The 18,242-nt window shown below is 41.8% G+C and overlaps 1 protein-coding gene across 1 annotated transcript in view; it reads right to left on the bottom strand.

Moving 5' to 3' along the window:
• The window catches only part of Rnf144b (ring finger protein 144B), a 149,716-nt gene extending 132,721 nt beyond the window's left edge, over positions 1-16,995 (bottom strand). The window contains exon 1 of the mRNA XM_036188777.1: positions 16,835-16,995. The gene's annotated coding sequence lies outside the window, so the exon portion shown is untranslated. The remainder of the gene's footprint in view (positions 1-16,834) is intronic.
• Between the last annotated feature and the right edge of the window lie 1,247 nt (positions 16,996-18,242).

Here is an 18,242-nt window from a genome sequence, read left to right as displayed (position 1 = left end):
CCACCACTCCCTTTATTCAATTTAGCATCAGCCTTTTCTTTAAGCTTTTTATCTCCTTGAGCACTAGACTTGACTCCATCACACTTCCTGGTGTTTCTTTTCTCCTCAAACTGTACATTTTGTATTTTTCCTTGCTCAACTTGCTCCTTTTCATTATAGATCTGCATAAGAGTGACCATTAGCCAGGTGGTGGTGGCGGCGCACGCCTGTAATCCCAGCACTCAGGAGGCAGAGGCAGGTGGATCTCTGTGAGTTCGAGGCCAGCCTGGTCTACAAAGTGAGTTCTAGGAAAGGCGCAAAGCTACACATAGAAACTCTGTCTCAAAAGACAAAACAAACAAAGAAAGAAAAGAAAAAGAAAGAAAAGAAAAAGAAAAAAAAAAGAGTAACCATTAATAACCATATGACAGTTTCACTACCAGGATTCCTTGAAATCTCCTCTGCTATAGCTGTTAATTCAAAACAGCTTCAGGCAAATTTTCTGGACAAGGCCATAAAGCAACCACATTCTTCACCAAAATATCACAAGAATGATCTATAGGCCACTTTACTAATAATCTTCTCTGAAACCTCTTGAACCAGACAATCATAATCTATATTGCTCTTAGCACCATTGTCTTCTCTGCTCCTACAAGTATGGCCTATTAAGCCCCACTTAAAGCATTCAACTGCTTTCCTAATCCAAAGTCCCAAAATGCACATTTTGCCAACAAGAAGCACAGCCAGGCCTTTCACAGCAATACCCCAGTCCCTGGTACTGATTTCTGTCTTAGTCAATTTTCTATTGCTGTGATGAGACACCATGACCACAGCAACTCTTACAAAGTAAAGCATTTAATTGGAGCTTGCTTACAGTTTCAGAGGTTTAGTCCATGATCAGTACGGCAGGAAGCATGTGGTACAGAGGCAGAGAAGGAGCTGAGAGTTCTACATCTGGATCCACAGGCAGCAGGAAGAGACTGACACTGGGCCTGGCTTGAGACTTTTGAAATTCCAAAGCCCACCCCAGTGTTACACTTCCTCCAAAAAGGCCACACCTACTCCAACAAGACCTCCCTCCTGATTCCTCTCAAGCAGCACCACTCCATAATGACCAAGCATTCAAATATATGAGTCTATGGGGTCATTCATGTCCAAACCACCACACCACAGCCCCAGCTTTTGAAGTCAGGACCAAGTACAAGAGGGTTCTACACTGGTTCCACTAGTAATACTAAAACTGAGATTTTTTTTTCTCTTAAAATATAGAACAATACTAATATCTGCCATGTTCAAATACAGAAGTGTTCATTTCAAAACACTTGACAAAAGTGGTGACTCTTGGTTGTAGAGTTTTATTTTGCTTTATCTTATAGCATCTAATTCCAAATACTGATTAGTTGAGATAGGACATCTCAAATACTCTTAATCATTCAGACTTAATAGGAAACATTTTTGTATGTTTTATTTATTATTATCAATTGGGGGGAGGGTTCAAGGCAGGCTTTCTCTATATAACAGTCCTAGCTGTCCCAGAATTTGCTTTGTAGACCAGGATGGCTTCAAACTCACAGAGATGCATCTACTCTTGCCTGTCAAGTGCTGGGATTAAAGGCATGCACCACTACACCCGGCTTCTTGTGTGTCTTACATAACATGGAAAGTAGTGTATTTTCCTCTTTGAGAATGGAAAATGTGAAATTTGAAACAGGATTCCTAGGCTGAGCATGTAGCTCAGTGGTTAGAGTGCTGGCCTAACATGGAAGAGGCTCTGAGTTTGGTCCCCAGCTCTACAAAGTAAAAAATAAGAAAATAAACAAAACTTTCAAAAGTTTCCCTTTAAACCTTTTGACAAAAGGAAGAATTTGTAGCAAGTCACTTAGGCCCAAAATACTTTATATTTAAATCACACAATTGTGCTGTTAGAAAAGCTAAATTTGAGACCTGGTGAAAAAAAAAAGAGTCCTGGTTAGTTAGCAGTCAACTGGGGAAGACATTGGAATGCATATTGTGTAACTAAATTCCTCTCTCCTCCACAAATGATAACTGTCTCTTCCTCCGCTTAAAGTGAAGAAAGAACACTCTTGCTTTTCTATTGTCTGCAGAGCCCACTTTAGAAGGCCATGTGTAAAAGGAAGTCTTTATATTTGCATATACCTAAAGTTTCTCAACTATGTTGCAAAGATCTGGTTTTAAAAGTCATTAAACACATTCAGGGCAGAAGATGATGCCAAGCCATAAATTGCATATACCAGTCATTATTTCAGAAAATGTGGACATAATGTGACATAATTCCTGCTTGTCTATGTGTTTTTTCCATGAACACTGTACAAACCAGCACTGAACCCAGAGACTTTCTCAACTGCAGCTGTTTGTAACTAACTTGAATCATTATAACTGAAAGGCGTCTTACATGATCGAAACCCAAAGCACAGTGTAGGGCATTGTCCATTCATCAACATTATAGAGAAGCAGGGATTTGTTTTGAAAATAAAGGTCTGCCTAAAACCCCAAGTCATTAAGTCAGAAACTAAATTAAAGCCTGATAGTAGTGAAATAGGAGCTTAGGAAGAACTGGAGAAATGGGTCATTAAGGCTTAAGTTTTCTAACTGCCTATGTTAACCAAGGTAACCTTAAATTAGAAGCATTTTTCTCCCTTCCAGGAAAACTGTCTCATCCACACAATTGAAGAGTTAGATGAGAGGAATAAATCCCAAGCAGAAGAGCATGTCAGATTACCTAGGGGCTTTGCCATACACACATACCCATCCATATGTCACATTTACTAAACCAGAAGGCTTCAGAAGTATTCTGAAAATATTCCACAGAGGATTCTGAAGCTTCTAAAAAATCTCTTCAATCTCTAAGTGCCCACATTAATTAATGGACCCAAAGAGGAAAGAGATCTGTAGCACTGAGTAAATAAAGCCCTGAAAACAATACTAATTTATTGATTACATGATGGTCTTGTGGAAAGAAAGAGCCACATGTGGCCTCCATCTTGGTCTACAGCTGTTAAGAAAGCTTCAGCAGTAGACTTGTATTTTACAAGTAGTCCTCTGTAGAAAGGAGAATGGGCTCTGGCCCATTTCCACTGGTGCTTCTACAAGGCTTTCCTCCAACGTTTCTGTGTGTGTGTGAGTTGCCTCTTGCCCTTGCAATCAAGGTCACCCAGCTCACATAGTATCTGCTGCCTAAAGCCAGCTGGTACAGACCAGGACTGCTCAGGGTTCGGCCATGTCTTTCTCTCAACCAGCATTTTTAGAAACTGTGACTCTAACATTCGAAAACACATATATCAATCTAGCTCAGTGATTCTCAACCTTCCTAATGCTGCAACCCTCTAATACAGTTCTTCATGCTGTGGTGATCCCCAACCATAAAATTATTTTGTTGCTACTTCATAACTGCAATGTTGGTACTGTTATGAATTGTAATTTAAATATCTGATATGCAGGGTATTGGATATGTGACCCCCAAAGGGGTCTTGACACACAGGTTGAGAACCACTAGTCTAGCTTGCTGATTTGTTACTCTTTCCCATGTCTACTTGTTTCAATAATTTTACTGCATGTGCATTTTAGGTGGTAATTTTGGTAAATGTATATTTTAAATTTCTGAACTATATATTGATGTTAATAAATAAAAATATTAAACTTAATTACACAATAAGGTTATAGTTTTACAGTAGGCAAATGAGTTAAATAAAAATCAATTGAACAAAGTTAAAGCTATAATGACTAAATCATTTATTCATGGTAATTAACAAGCCAGGAACATGTAGGAATAAAGTATAATAAAACTTGGAACTAAATCTAACTGTAAGCAATATCTTTTAACTGCATAATTTCAGTAGGCTATTTTTTTTTTAAGTATTTAGGGTGAGATATACAAGACTCACAACCAGTAGGAATCAGCAACTTAAATATGTAAGCTTGCTCTGTGATGACTCCTTTCAGTTGTCAATTGACTGTGAGGGTGTTTCCAGACATGATGGGAAGGAGAAGGTGAGGCTACCCTGAACGTGGGGGACATCATCTCATGAGTTGGGATCCTGAAACTCAATAGAAGGCAAAAAGAGGAAAGAAAGCTGAACAGAGACATGACTCTGCTTTCTGATCCAGCTAGATGTGAACAAGCAATCTTTCACTGCTAAAAACAGAGCTGTCCCTTGAACCATGAGCCAAAATAAAATTTCTTTTTCTCTCTTAAGTTGCTCCTCATCAAGCATATGGGCAAGGAAGGAAGAAAGCAACTAATACCTCCTCCAAAGTGAAATCTGGAGATTCGGTGTCATCCAAATAAAAATAAGGGGTCACAAAATTAATTCAAAGACTTGTAGGAAGTGAGTCATACTGAGCCGTGAGAAGCCTACCCAAACCCATGCCAAACCTGCCCCTACCGACATAGTTAATTAAGTCCTGGATAGAACGCAAGTAAATGCTTTACATGAAAAGCAGGGCAAAAAGCTAGGCAAAGGAATCCCCCAGAAAGAAAGAAGAACTTCAAAACCTACTATGCTGCTTAGGAATTGAAACCCAGCAGACACATAACGATGGGATATGGACTTGGGTGTAGGACTTACCCATCGCATGGACCTAGAATTAAGCCCTATGTATAAAATCAGGAGGGAGAAAGGTCTGAAAAACCTTTCTCTGTTAAATGAAGCCACATACAGCATCCCACTCACCCTGAGCCAGAACCACTGGGGAGAAATGAGGGATTAAAGGCTGTTCAGTATACAAGAAAGACTCTCAATTATAAGGCTGAAAACTAAGAAACCATATAGGCCTTGACAAATATAATAAAATGTGAGCCTGTACCATAAGAACGCACACACCCTCTCCAACACAGGATACAGGAGCTCCCTGTGAAGAGGAGAATTAGCAGATAAGATAAAAGGAAGAATTGACACCATTGAAAGTAGTTGATACAGCACTAACAATGTTAATGCTTTCAGAACTCAGCAGTGTCTGTCTATAATTCCCAGAGCTGGGGGCGTGGGGGGGTGAGCAAGATCATAAGTTTGAGGTTAGCCTGGACTATGTAGTAAGGGTCTCTCTCACAAAACAAAGCAAAAGCTGAGCATAGTGGCTGTCTTAGTTAGGGTTACTGTTGTGATGAGACACCATGACCAAAAGGAACTTGGAAAGAGTTTATTTCCCTCACAGTTCCATATAACATTTCATCATCAAAAGCAATGAAAGCAGGGACTTGAGGCAGAAGCTGACGCAGAAGCCATAGAGGGGTGCTGCTTACTGTACGGCTTGTTCATCATGGCTTTCTGTGTAACTCAGGACCACCAGCCCAGGGAAGCACCACCTACAATGGGTTGGGCCCTCTTCATCAATCACTAAGAAAATGCCCTACAGCTGTTCCCTTATGAAGGCATTTTCTCAGTTGAGACTCCCTCCTCTCTGAGGACTCTAGTTTGTGTCAAGTTGAAATAAAACTAGCCAACACAGTGGCCCATGCCATTCATCTCAGAACTTAGGAGGCAGAAGGAAGCCAATCTCTGTGGGGTGAAAGCCAGCCTGGTCTACATAGCAAGTGCCAGGCCAGCCAGAGATGCATAGTGAAACCCTGTGTCTCAAGCAAAAAAAGAAAAGAAAAGAAAAGAAAAAGAAAAATAATAAGAATAAGAATAATAAAACAGAAAACAAGGCCAAGATCAGCAGGTAAAGGTGCTTGCTTCCAGGATATGTAACCCCAGCACCTGGCTGCTTTGACAAGCTGAGACTGCAAACTCAGGGTTCAGGCAGAGATGCTTCCATGCATAAGGTTGACAGCAATAGAGAAAGACCCTCCAGCCTCCACATACACCTGCACAACCATACGCAAGCACACTCACACACATGTGCTTACACACTCACACACACACACACACACACACACACACACACACACACCACATACCTTATATACACAAGAAAGAAAGGAACATTTGTCACAGGTAAAAATCAATAGTAGCAGCTGCATAGAGACAAAGTCTTCAGCACTTACTACTCATCCTGTTCCAGCACGCCTCTTACCTACACTAAAGAGGTTGCACAGTGCATTTAAAAGGGCACTGCTGCAAATGGCCTTGCTCTCAGGATTCTAAGGGCACAGCAAAGACTTTCTCTAGAACCAGAAAACACCTAGTCAGGCAGGTCTCCATGCCAAGCTAGAGCCTCTCTTCCATCCTACATGACTCTAATCTCCTGCTGGATCCAAAATTCTACTTCCCTGGAGTAAATTGTTGCACTGCTTCTCTGTCATTGTAAATACTTTTGTGTGCAACGCACATATATTTTTCAAGTTGTAGGAACACATTGGGATTGTTGTTTGGATTGTCCCCTTGTTACTCATTTACCATTAAAAGACTTGAATTGGATAGTATTGCAAATCCTGTGAAGATAATCTGGAAGCTAAGCATTTAAAGGCATTTTAAAATCCCCAGATGCTGAAAAGAGGAATTCATTAATGTTGTTTGTTCTGGAGTTTGTTGGCTACGGCACCATCCCTATTGTTTTACAGGAACATGCTTTTTCCTAAAATTGACCAGTGGCAGAGCAGAAATGGTAAACCATTTATCTCAGCCCTTCATTGCTGCTGTGAATCTCTGGAAGCAGAAGAAGTGAAATGTCTTGTGTGCTTATTACTCAGAGGCATTATGTCAGATCATTTTCCCAGCTGTGGAACAGATTGCAAAGCTCATTTTAAAATTTCCAAATGCATATTTAAATTGATTAATTAAAATGCTCCTAGCATTATTTTAAAAAAACAGAAACAGTAATCTTAGTGGCATTTCGATGGATAAGTTCAATTCACATGACAGTCACTTCTGCCCTTCCTTCCTATTCTCTTCTCAGTCATACATCACTAAGAAGACATTTGTGATTATTAAAATAAGCAAGCAGTCCTCACGTGGTACAATCAAAACATTATCAGTTTTTGCTGCTACTGCAGCAGCAGCTGCTGCTGCTGCTGCTGCTGCTGCTTAATTTTATGTGTCAACTTGACTGTATGAGAGGATACCCATGCTGGATATGTCTGTAAAGGTATTTCTAGATGTTAGCATATGAATTAGTACAGCAAATAAAAAGCATCCAGAGCAAAGTATCCTCCACCTGCTGCAGGCTTCAACTGAAGAGAAAAGCAAACCATGGCAAATTCTCCTCCTTGAGCTGAGACCCCCATCTTCTCCTGCCTCAGACACTGGAGTGCCTGGGTGTTGGGACTTTAGACTGGACTGAATTACAGTACTGGCTGCCTGGTCCTCCACTTGCCATCATAGATCAGGGGTCTTCTTAGCACCAATAACTGTGTGAGTCATTTCCCACAATAAATCTTCCATACATATGACCATGGATAGCCCATTGGTTCTATTGCTCTCAAAAGCTCAAATTACATGTGGTTTGTTCTTTACTTGTCTTTGGATTAGATTCAGGACAGTTGCCATGACTTTTCTGATCACCAGAGACTCTTCAAGCCATTCCAAGTCAAGACGTCAATCACAATTCTGTTGCCCATGCACCTAAGGCAGCCCCCACTCTTCCAACTTGATGTAAAGGATAGCGTCTGCCCTCCTCCTTCAGCCACAACCTGATGTATGCTGTTCCCTGTATCAGGGAAGGTGGACATGGAAAGGCTGCTTCTTCCACATTGCTCATCTAGGTCCCCCAGTTTCTGATACTAATCTCCTATCTGGGAATAAGGTAGGAGGAGGAGCCAGACTCAGTGTTGCATGCCTTTGATACCAGTATCTGGGAGGCAGAGACAAGTGGATCTCTGTGAGTTTGAGGTCATCTATGTGTATATATATGAAGATGAGGGAGTAATCAACCATCAAGTTCTCTCGTGACTAACACAGATGCAATGATCCAAGGCAGGCTGTGATCTGTGTGAGTGTGAATTTTAAGGATTGAAATCAGGCCCTCACATATTCAAAGCATACATTCTACCACTCAGAGTTACAGTACCAGCCCTTAGTGGACTTTTTTTTAATAGCTTTTCCATGGAGTAGGATATTGGTGGTGAGGATGGAGAGTGATAAAGCAGGGAACCTACTCCATCCTCATCAGTAGGGGTGTGCCTACCAGCATAACCTTTTTGTGTTGATGGACATTTACTGCACTTTCCTCCATTTACACTATTGTGGTATAGGTGGCCCCTTTAACCATGACTTGAGATGACCCCAGGCTACCTCATTCTCCATCATGATCTATCTTTGAGAGCATCCTTGTGCTCTAGTCTATCAAACCATGGAACAATATGCTTTCTCTCTATTGCTCTGCCATCATGGGAACCAGCACACAGGCTCTTGTTAACCTCCTCAGACATAAACCATGGATCCACTATTGCTATGGAATAATCTTTCTGAACACTGTGAAAATGTGTTGTTTCCACTGTTAATAAAAAGCTGATTGTCCAATAGCTAGGCAGGATTTTTCAGAGCAGAGAGGATGCTGGGAAAGAGTCTGAGGAGTTGAAAACCAGATAGGAAGAAGCAACATGGGATGTTCATAGATAAGGTAAATGAGCCTCTAGGCAGCCCATATATTAAAAAGAAGTGGGTTAAGTTGTAAGAGCTGGCCGGAGACAAGCCTAAGCTATTGGCTGAGCATTTATAATTAATAATAAGTCTCTGAGTGATTATTTGAGAGCAGCTGCCAGGACACAGAGAAACTCTGACTACATACTATGCCTCTTGGGCTAGAGGGTACACAGCAAACACTCCAAGTGATCGACATAATCTCTTTACACTTAAATAAGGAAGTACCTTTCATCCCTTTCTTATGGGGCCAGGGTGTAGGGGGAAAACTTGAGTTCTCTGACTCTCTAAAAACCACCTCCTAATTATTATTTTCTTGGCCTCTCTAACCTTTATCAGACGGAAGTGGGCAATGAGCTGGCTAATTTCTGAATGATGCTTAACTCATGTCCTTGTGTGTCCTCTTCCAGGTCTATAATGTGTTCTTACCTCACTTTGGGCTATGAAGTCTATCTTGGGCTACAGCCAACAGGGACACTAAAAATATTTCATTCTAATATAAAGCTGCATGCGTACTAACATTACCATCATTTGGTTCATTGTCTTTTCTCATTTAAAAAAAAATTTATTCTGTTGGCTAGAAAGTTCCTGGAAACAACACACAAAGAGTTTGAGCATCAATAATCCCAAATGCTCCAAAAGTCAAAACTCTGAATATTAACATGACATCACAAGTGGAAAATTCCATTTCTTACTTTACATGAAAGGTTGTAGTCAAAACCCAGGTGCATTAAAAGTGCCATATAAAAATACCTTCAAACTAAGTATGTCAAGAATATGTCTCTAAGTGAATTTCATGTTTAGACTTTGGTCTCATCCCTAAGATATTAGCTGGGTCTTTTTTCTGTCTTCATTATGAATTTGAATATTTGAAGATCTGAAACATTTCTAGCCCCATTCATCTCAGAGAGAGGGTGTTCCATTTGTAACACAGGATAGGCTTACACTCCAACTCTGAGGAAAAGGCATGCCCAAGAGCTAGGTATACTGAAGTGGGTTAGCAGTTTAGTTGGAATCACAGAGGAGCAGAATTCACAGACAGAGTCAGAATCCCCTCCCTCTGTCCCTTCCACCACACTGAAGTCTTGTTTTCATTCTCCCAGCCAGGGTTCCTCTTCTACAACAACACACAGTTACGGAGAATTATCTCTTCTCTGTCACCTGTCATAGCCAGTCAGTCACTGAGTCCTATTAACTCTATTTATACAACTCTCCAGCTAGCCCCTCCTCCCATACCCTCTGCTTTTGCTTTCTTTCATAGCCCTGCTAATTTTAACCCATGCTTTTTTAAGATAGGAAAGCGGATTAGACCTATAACCCATCGAGAAACCATCAGTAGAGGAGCACAGTTGGGAATGTCAGAGAGGGAAGACAAGCCATGAGGCATAATGACAGAAAAAAAGATGGAAGCTTAGGGAAAGGAGACAGTTCTGAAGGAAAGGTGAAACTTCACCATCTGAGATACTTGTTTGATAGTTCATTCAACTTGTTAAAATCAAATTTTCCTTCTTTTCTGAAATAGGCTAATGTTAGATGGTAATGTTAACACCCTAAATTGGCAATCTTAATTTTTCTTTGAAACAGGATTTCAGATCTTAGTATATATCCCAAGCTGGGCCTTGCACTCACTATTTTCTTCTTTGTTCATCTTTACATGCATCCATCCATTCTCTCTCTCTCCCTCCCTCCCCGCCCCTTTCCTCACTGGTCCAAATGTATTCACACACACACACACACACACACACACACACACACACACACACACACTCCCGCCATGGTGTGATATAGCTAAAAATCACATCAGCACCAGATCTTTGAATGTTGAACTCTTCACGCTAAACCAATGTTTCTTCCCCATAATCACTCTGTGTCCTTATTCTATGTCCCATATTCTATGTCTCATATTTTGTCACAATAACCAAAACTGACTTGGGCAAAAAGATTTCTCTTCCAATGTAGTCTAGGTATATACAATAAAGAAAATGGGGGCTGGAGGTGGAACTAAGTTGGTAGTATTTACCTAGTAAGCACGGGCTTGATTCCTACTACCACATAAACCTGGGTGTAGTAGAGAACACCTTAAGTAATCTCAGCACTTGGGAGGAGTGGAATCATGAGAATCTGAAGTTTAAGGTCACCCTTAACTACATAGCAAGTTTGAGGCCAGTCTGGGCTGGGGTGAGCCCCTTGTGCCAAAAAGAAAGAAAGAGAGAAAAGATATGCCTGTTCTCATCTGCTTCTTGCTATCTCTTTCCTCTGTAGTGGTAAAGCAAATCACAACTATTTTCAATGTTTCCTTCTCCTTCCATCTGGGCATGGAGTTAGCCAGAGGTCAACAACATGTGATGGAGCATATTGTAACTCCTAATTCTAGACTAACAGTGATGATTTCTTTAAGGCAGAGCGAACAGATTATAGATCTTAGGTGTACTCAGACAGCATTAATCAAGCAGATTAAGTGACAAAACCCAAAGCAGCAGGTTAAAATGCATTAATTCACAAAATTAAAGATATTACTCATGTATTTTTATCAGACCCAGTAAGAAATATTTGTACAAAGCAATGACTCTCAACCCTACCAGAGTAATGTTCGTTTTTATAGCAAATATTTTGTAAGGTACTTCTTTACTATCTGGAAATGAAATTGATAGAAAATATAGCCAAACATATACATATATATATGCTCTCAAAATACAAATATAGCATCTTAACTACAATATCAAGGTATATGAAAGTCAATTGTAACACAGTGATTATTAGTTTCTTGCCTTGTTACCATGACAACACCTGACAAGGCAATCTAAGGAAGGAAGAGTTCCTTTTCAGTCAAGGTTGATGATGCAGTCCATCACGGCTAGGACCACAGGATGGCAGAAGCATGAGGCATATCGTCACTTGGTCGCATTGCTTGGGCAGTCAGGAGGCAGAGGGGGATGAATGCTGGTGCTCAGTTGGTTTCTCCTTTCTTTTCCTTTAATCCAGGACTGTAGTGTGAGGGATGGTGCCACCCACATTTACAACACAGACACCTGCATGCATTTGCATAGACATACCTGGAGGTATGTCTTCTGGGCGGCTCCAAATCCAGTCTCATTAACAATGACGATGAGGCATCACATGGCATGTGTTTTAATTTGTAACTGTTCTCAAAGAGCAGCATTAAAAGACAAGGAAACTTCTTAGGCTGGAAGGAGACATTACACAGTAGAGCAGTGGTTCTCAACCACTCATGACCATTTAGGGCTCAAACACACGCTTTCACAGGGGTCACCTAAGACCATCAGAAAACATAGCTATTTATTACAATTTGTAACAGTAGCAAATCTACAGTTGTGAAGTAGCAATGGAAATAATTTCATGGTTGAGGGTCACCACAACATGAGGAACTACATTAAAGGGTTGCAACATTAGGAAGGTTGAAAACCACTGCTCTAGACACTTGTGTTCAGAGAGCAGTGATGAATATATTAATTAGTCATCAATAGATGTCTAGTGCATACTCAAATTTCTGAAAATTATAAAGAAAAAAATTTTAAACATCTTGATTATGGGGGGCTCCACTTTATCTTGGAAACACATTAAATGTGGTTGTTTCTAAGTATTAAATCAATGCCAGGTGGTTGAGTTCCATTGAATGCATCTAAGATAAAATATACAAACATATGAAGGCCTTATAAAGTCTTTTCAGAATTAGGAAATATCTCAGAAGCCCCAAATGTGCATTATGGTGATATTTTGTTTGTGCTCTAACAAATAAGGCTTGCCTGGAGATCAGAGTGCAGAGCTAGAGACTAGAAGCCAGGCAGTGGTGGCACACACCTTTAATCCGAGCACTTGGGAGGCATATGTTAATCCCAGCACTTGGGAGGAGGAAAAAGAAAGTGGTATGGCTGGGTGGAAAGAGGAAGTGATAAGACAGGGCAGAGACAGGAGCTCACCCCTTTTAGTCTAAGGATTCCTAGAGGTAAGAAGTCTTTCTGGTGGCTGACACCTCTGCTTCTCCGATCTTTCAGCTTTCACTCTGATATCTGAATCTGGGTTTTTATTATTAAGACCAATTAGAATTTGTGCTACAGTGCATAGCACCATCATCTAGAGACCATACAGCATCTTGTACTCTTAGGGAAGTAGTGGGACATATTAAAAGTAGTATGCATCCTTGATGAAGGTGCTAACTTCTCTGGATGACAGCTCTATTTCTATTTAAAGAGGGTAATGGTCACCTCTTTAGGGACCTGTAGCTTTTTTTTTCCTTTGTGAATAAGTGTTTTGCCTGAATATACATCTGTGTACCACATGCATACTTGGTGCCCATAGAGGCCAGAAAGGCATCAGATCCCCTGGAACCAGAGTTTCAAATGACTATGAGTTGCTATGTGGGTGCTGGAAATCAAACTCAGGTCCTCTGGAGGAGCAGCCAATGTTCTTAATTGCTGTCTCTCTAGCACCTGAAGATATTTCTTCATGCATATAAAGTACCTCAATAAATGGTAAATAGTTGTACTATGGTAAAAATATTTGTTTTATATGACCTCTCAAGGTTGAATCAATCCTTTTAATACCACATATCAATAAGTATTTTATAACTAGTGAGAAAAATATTAAACACCAGGACCTCAGGTCCATTACTGCCCTATTAAACTCATATATAAATTCATTTCAAGTGAACAATCTAGAAGATAAAGATTTTGAAGGACAGAAACACAAGGAATGGACTTTTTTTTTTGGGGGGGGGGTGTTTTCGAGACAGGGTCTCTCTGTAGCTTTGGAGCCTGTCCTGGACTAGCTCTGTAGACCAGGCTGATCTCAAACTCACAGAGATCCACCTGCCTCTGCCTCCTGAGTGCTGGGATTACAGGCGTGTGCCACCACCGCCTGGCAGGAATGGACTTTCAAAGGACAGGCCTCAGTGAAGTAGAGGTCCAAAGGAAAGAAACAAGGATTATTTCTATGATTTCAGACTAAAAACTCTGTCCTAAAAGGCAGTCATTATCCTCTTTATTTAGAGCTGTGATTCAGAGAAGTTAGCATCTTCATCAAGGATGCACACAACTTCCTGATGAGTGCAGGGTGCTGGATGACCTATAGACGATTGCATTGCTATCTGAGATACAGCATAATTCTGAAAAGTCATTATAAAGTATCCAGGTTTTTATAATTCAGCTTACCACATTTAATGTCCACACCAACTATCCAAGATTGATGAATGATAAGACAACTACCATATTTAAAGGGACTTAAAGAAGCTGAAGGCTATCCACCCTTGAGTGATTTGCAGATTTACAAAGCCTTGCTCCTTCTACACCCTATCTTACTCTCTTGCCCATCTTTATTCATTGCCTTGAGGTACCTTTGTCTTCTGTCAGCCAGTTCAGGTAGTCACCACCCAAGATAAGGGAAGTCCTAGGGTGTTAGTTTCAAGTAGGTTGGTGCTTTTGTAAATGACCTACATTGTCGTTAATGCTATGTTGAGTTTCACTGGAAATCTAGCTGAGATTTGCAACCTACTTGGCAGCCATTGCTACCCTATTGAATTCATATATAAATTCATCTCAGGTATACAAAAATCCTCATTACTTTGAGAACTGGAAAGATGTAAAACTTAATGCCTGTTCTCAAAGATTGGATTATGGCAATGAGCACTTTGGTATTCATCTGTAGAAAAGAATGATTAAAACCGGGATGAATTCTGAAGTGCCCTTCCAACTTTAATACCCTGTGACTCTATTATTTCTACATCCTTGAATCATTGAGAAATTAACATGGCACAGTGAAACAAGACAAATGATGCAGCCTGTGTAGGGCTATGCTCTTTGTGACCAAAATTATTACTTCTTAGGATACTGAGTTAAAAATGCAACTGCATTCTGCAACCTATACAAGTGTGCTCTAATTGATGGAAGGGAAAAAATGTCAGTCCAAAGTGCCAGCCATTCCTCTGTGAGCTAGCATGGCAGAAAGAGAATGTGTGGGGTCAGTGAAGCATCGAGTTACAGACTAAATTAAAGGTCTGCAGAATGGTGGTAGGGTCTAATCATCCACAGCTGGAGGCTGCCAGAACTGGATCCACCGTTACCCTCAAGACTTGCATGAAGGCTGTGCACACAGCCGGCAGGGGCTCCAACCATCTTTTCCTCTTCTTTTAAGGACTTCTAGTTCCAAATAGATCTTTATGGGATTATTTTCTTGAAGCCCTTAGTTCTGTCAAATTAAAATTTCCATGAAAAGTGATCAAAACCTAGTGCTTAAATGTCCCACCACAGAGAAAAATATTGTGGTTTTGGGTTCATATTAAAAACATGTGTTACATATATAATTATGGAAGTCTCAGAACTAATGTGTAGAACATACACAAAACCTTTGGGGAATAACTTCTGCCTCACCAACAGAACTTATAGCATAATACTATGCTCTGTCTATAACCACACTATCGAAGGAGCGCTTTGCAAAGGCCAGCTAGCAATTGGCATTTCTACATGTGCCGCGATCAGCCCTCAAACAAGGATCTACAGGAATAAAGTAAGGTCAGTTTTGAAATTTCAGGACTTGGTTGGGCTGAATCATGTGCATCTGCACTAGTTTTCCTTAGGGAAAGTTAATTTTAGAAAGTAGAGAAATTTTGCCAAGAAAACAATCACATTGACTCAATAACTAGACAGCGTCATTTCTCAAATGTTCAAAAGGCTTCACGGCTTCACAGTCTCTAGTTTGTCTGTTCGTGAAAGCAGGTACCAAGCATCATCCCATTTCACCGTATCTTGTTCCATGAAAAGAAATAAGTGCTTTAATATCATATCTATTTGACAATATGTTAATTAGCCATTCCCTCAGCTCTTCAGAAAATACAAATAATCTCTCTTTCCCCTGATAGTTAGCCTCTGATGGCTTCACAGGTATTTAGAATGGCTCAGATACATAGAAGGATGCATAAAAATTAGCTGATGTACAACTGTGACAACATGCAAAGTTTATAGGACAGTCAGAGTAGAAGACCTGGGCTCACATAATCGGGAATAGCAGGATTTGGATCAATTTACACGATCGTTCCTTCAGTAAGCAACAAGTGAACCAGCCAAAGGCCTGCATTCCATCCTTAACAAAAATCAAAGGGCAGTCAGAGGAAGATTTTCTGCAGGATAGACCTCCACCCTTTCCAGCTCAGAGTATTTATGAGGAAATGCTTACATTTGAAAAACATGATTTTTTGTTTGTTTGTTTTTCAAGACAGGGTTTCTCTGTGTAGCTTTGCTCCTTTCCTGGAATTCACTTGGTTTCCTGGAACTCACTTGGTAGACCAGGCTGGCCTCGAACTCACAGAGATCCGCCTGGCTCTGCCTCCCGAGTGCGTGTGCCACCACCACTCGGATGAAAAACGTGACATTTTAAATCTCTTAAAAGTATGGCATTTCCCTCTAGTACTGTATCTGAGTTTCCAAATAGCTGCCCCTTCCCCAAACTGCCATCACTTCTGCATCAAACCATCAGCTTTGGAGAACGGGGCTTTCTCCCACATGGATCTTCTACTTTCAGGAGGAGAACTGATGACGAGGAGCGCACTCACTTCTGGCAGGATTTTTAGATACAAAGCACATACACATACACAACAGCCTCTCCCTCAGTTCCTCCCCTTCTCCCTCCAGATCTGAATCAAGATTGTAGGGTGAGGCCTGAGGGCTTTTTTTTCCCCCCAAGCTCCAGGATAAGAGATAGTGCTTCAAGGTCGAATAAACTTGTAGCAGTTGCTGTAGCCTTGAAAACATTGTTTCAACTGGGAAACGGGGGTAGGGTAGAGACTGGGCAATCCCAACTTGAGGTTCAGTGGAGACACAAAGATAAGGTGGTACATTGCAATGATCTGATTTGAGAGTTGATATTCTTTCCAAAAGTAAAGACAGTAATGCAAGGCGAGGGTAGGTTATGGAAGGTGAGGAATTGCAGTATTTCAGACGCCAACTTATTTCCAGACCTTAGGCTCATTAATGCATCTGTGTATCACACACCTGGAGAGGGTGGAAGATCTCATGCCACCCACTCGCGCTCAGTACCCAGCGTCTGGGGCGCCGGATTCCTGGAGCGGTCCTGGGAAAGAAGTGAAAGTGAGGGGTGGTGGTAGACGGGAGGCAAAGGTCCCACGGGGCCGCAGAACAGAAACCCAGAACGCGCCCTTACCAGTCACCCAGCACAGGGCGTCAGCTTGGCGCCGAGGACCCGGGGAAGGGCAAAAGAAGAAGGTGAAGAGTTGACAGCCCCAGGGAGGCAGGAACGCACCCGGCGCGCTTGGTCTCGCAGCTCCTAGGCTGCAAGGGGCCACTGCTTACCTTGAGGTCTGAGCCACAGCCTGAGACTCCCGGAGGGGCTAGGCTGTCAGTGTCTCCAGACAGCGGCTTCTGACATCAAAGGCTTTCCGATCTCCTAGCTTCCAAGCTGGAGCTTGCTTCTGTGGCCTGCGGCCCTTGCACCTCGCTCCCTTGGCCGCTGGCGTCCGCCGCCCAGCCTCTCCCCCGCTGTTTATTCCCGGAGCCAGGCCCCTCTCCACCGCCTCCCTGCCTCCAGCGCGCGCGCACACCTCCCCCGGAGGCGCACTCCTTAGCAGGCAAGCAGCGCGAGTGGTCCAGGAAATCCGGACGCGGGGCAACTTCAGAAAATCCGTTTAAAATCCTTCATCTTCGCGACGAGGTTCAAGGAACTATTTACCTCCATCTCCCGCCTCCACTGAGTGTCTTCACCCCAGTTCCCAACGCTTAGTATTCTCCGTAAGCGCTGTTCTGAGATTCTCCTGCAAGGCATCTACATTTTTCCAAAATAAACCTATCGTTGTTTTTAAAATGTAGACATCCCTTCTCTTTAAACTTAGGGTGCTGGGAGTTTGACTGGGTCTCAGGAGGGATATATTCACCTGCACAAGACAAGGCAAGTCTCCTTAGCCAGTACTATAGATGCGTGCCACCTGTCAGGGCCAGGAGCACAGGATGGAGCCTTTAATTACTCTCTGGTTTTGGTTACCGAGTCTGTCCCATCCTCCTCTGACCCAGGAAAGACCCAGTTCTGAGGCTCCAATTCCAGGGAGAAGCAGATGGCTATACTCAAGGAAGAAGAGTTCTAAGGGAGGACAAACTCGCAATGAGTACAGCCTACTTAATAATACAGCAGATGAGAAAGGATGGGAAGCAGTCCAAGAAACATCACCTCTCGCTAGCGTGAGAGAGCCGAAAGTGACGTAATTCCAGCGGGAATGTGGAAGGCGAGCTGTCAAATGGTATTTTAGTCATTTATTCACCAAGAGTATAATGCATATTTATGTAATAAGTTATTCATAGTCATGTTGTAACTCCAAGGCTGACCAGAATTAACTTGGTAACCAGTTTATACCAATGCCCTGGAATATACAGATGTCCATTGAAAGAGACTCCACATTAATTCTTTATCATCTCTAAATTTATCAAATAGCTCTCTAATCTTAGGGCTTTAAAAGGTGGCAGTTAGTAGAACTGTCAGATTTCTATATTGGGCAGGAGGTAGATACTAGGAGATGAAATCATCAAACATGTCATTGCAATTAGTTCTAGAGACTGAAGAGCTTGTAAAGCATCTTTGCAGACACGATGTGACCGGGACTGTCAGCGGATGAGTCAAGCGGCTCTTCAATGCAGGTGCTATGACGGAGATCGCCCACAGAGGGCAGTATGACTGAGACCGAAGGGTCAGTGCAATTGGGCTGCAACAGTA

Source organism: Onychomys torridus, chromosome 5, assembly GCF_903995425.1.
Source record: "Onychomys torridus chromosome 5, mOncTor1.1, whole genome shotgun sequence".
NCBI classification, from domain to species: domain Eukaryota; kingdom Metazoa; phylum Chordata; class Mammalia; order Rodentia; family Cricetidae; genus Onychomys; species Onychomys torridus.
This window is presented reverse-complemented; position numbering and strand designations above follow the sequence as displayed.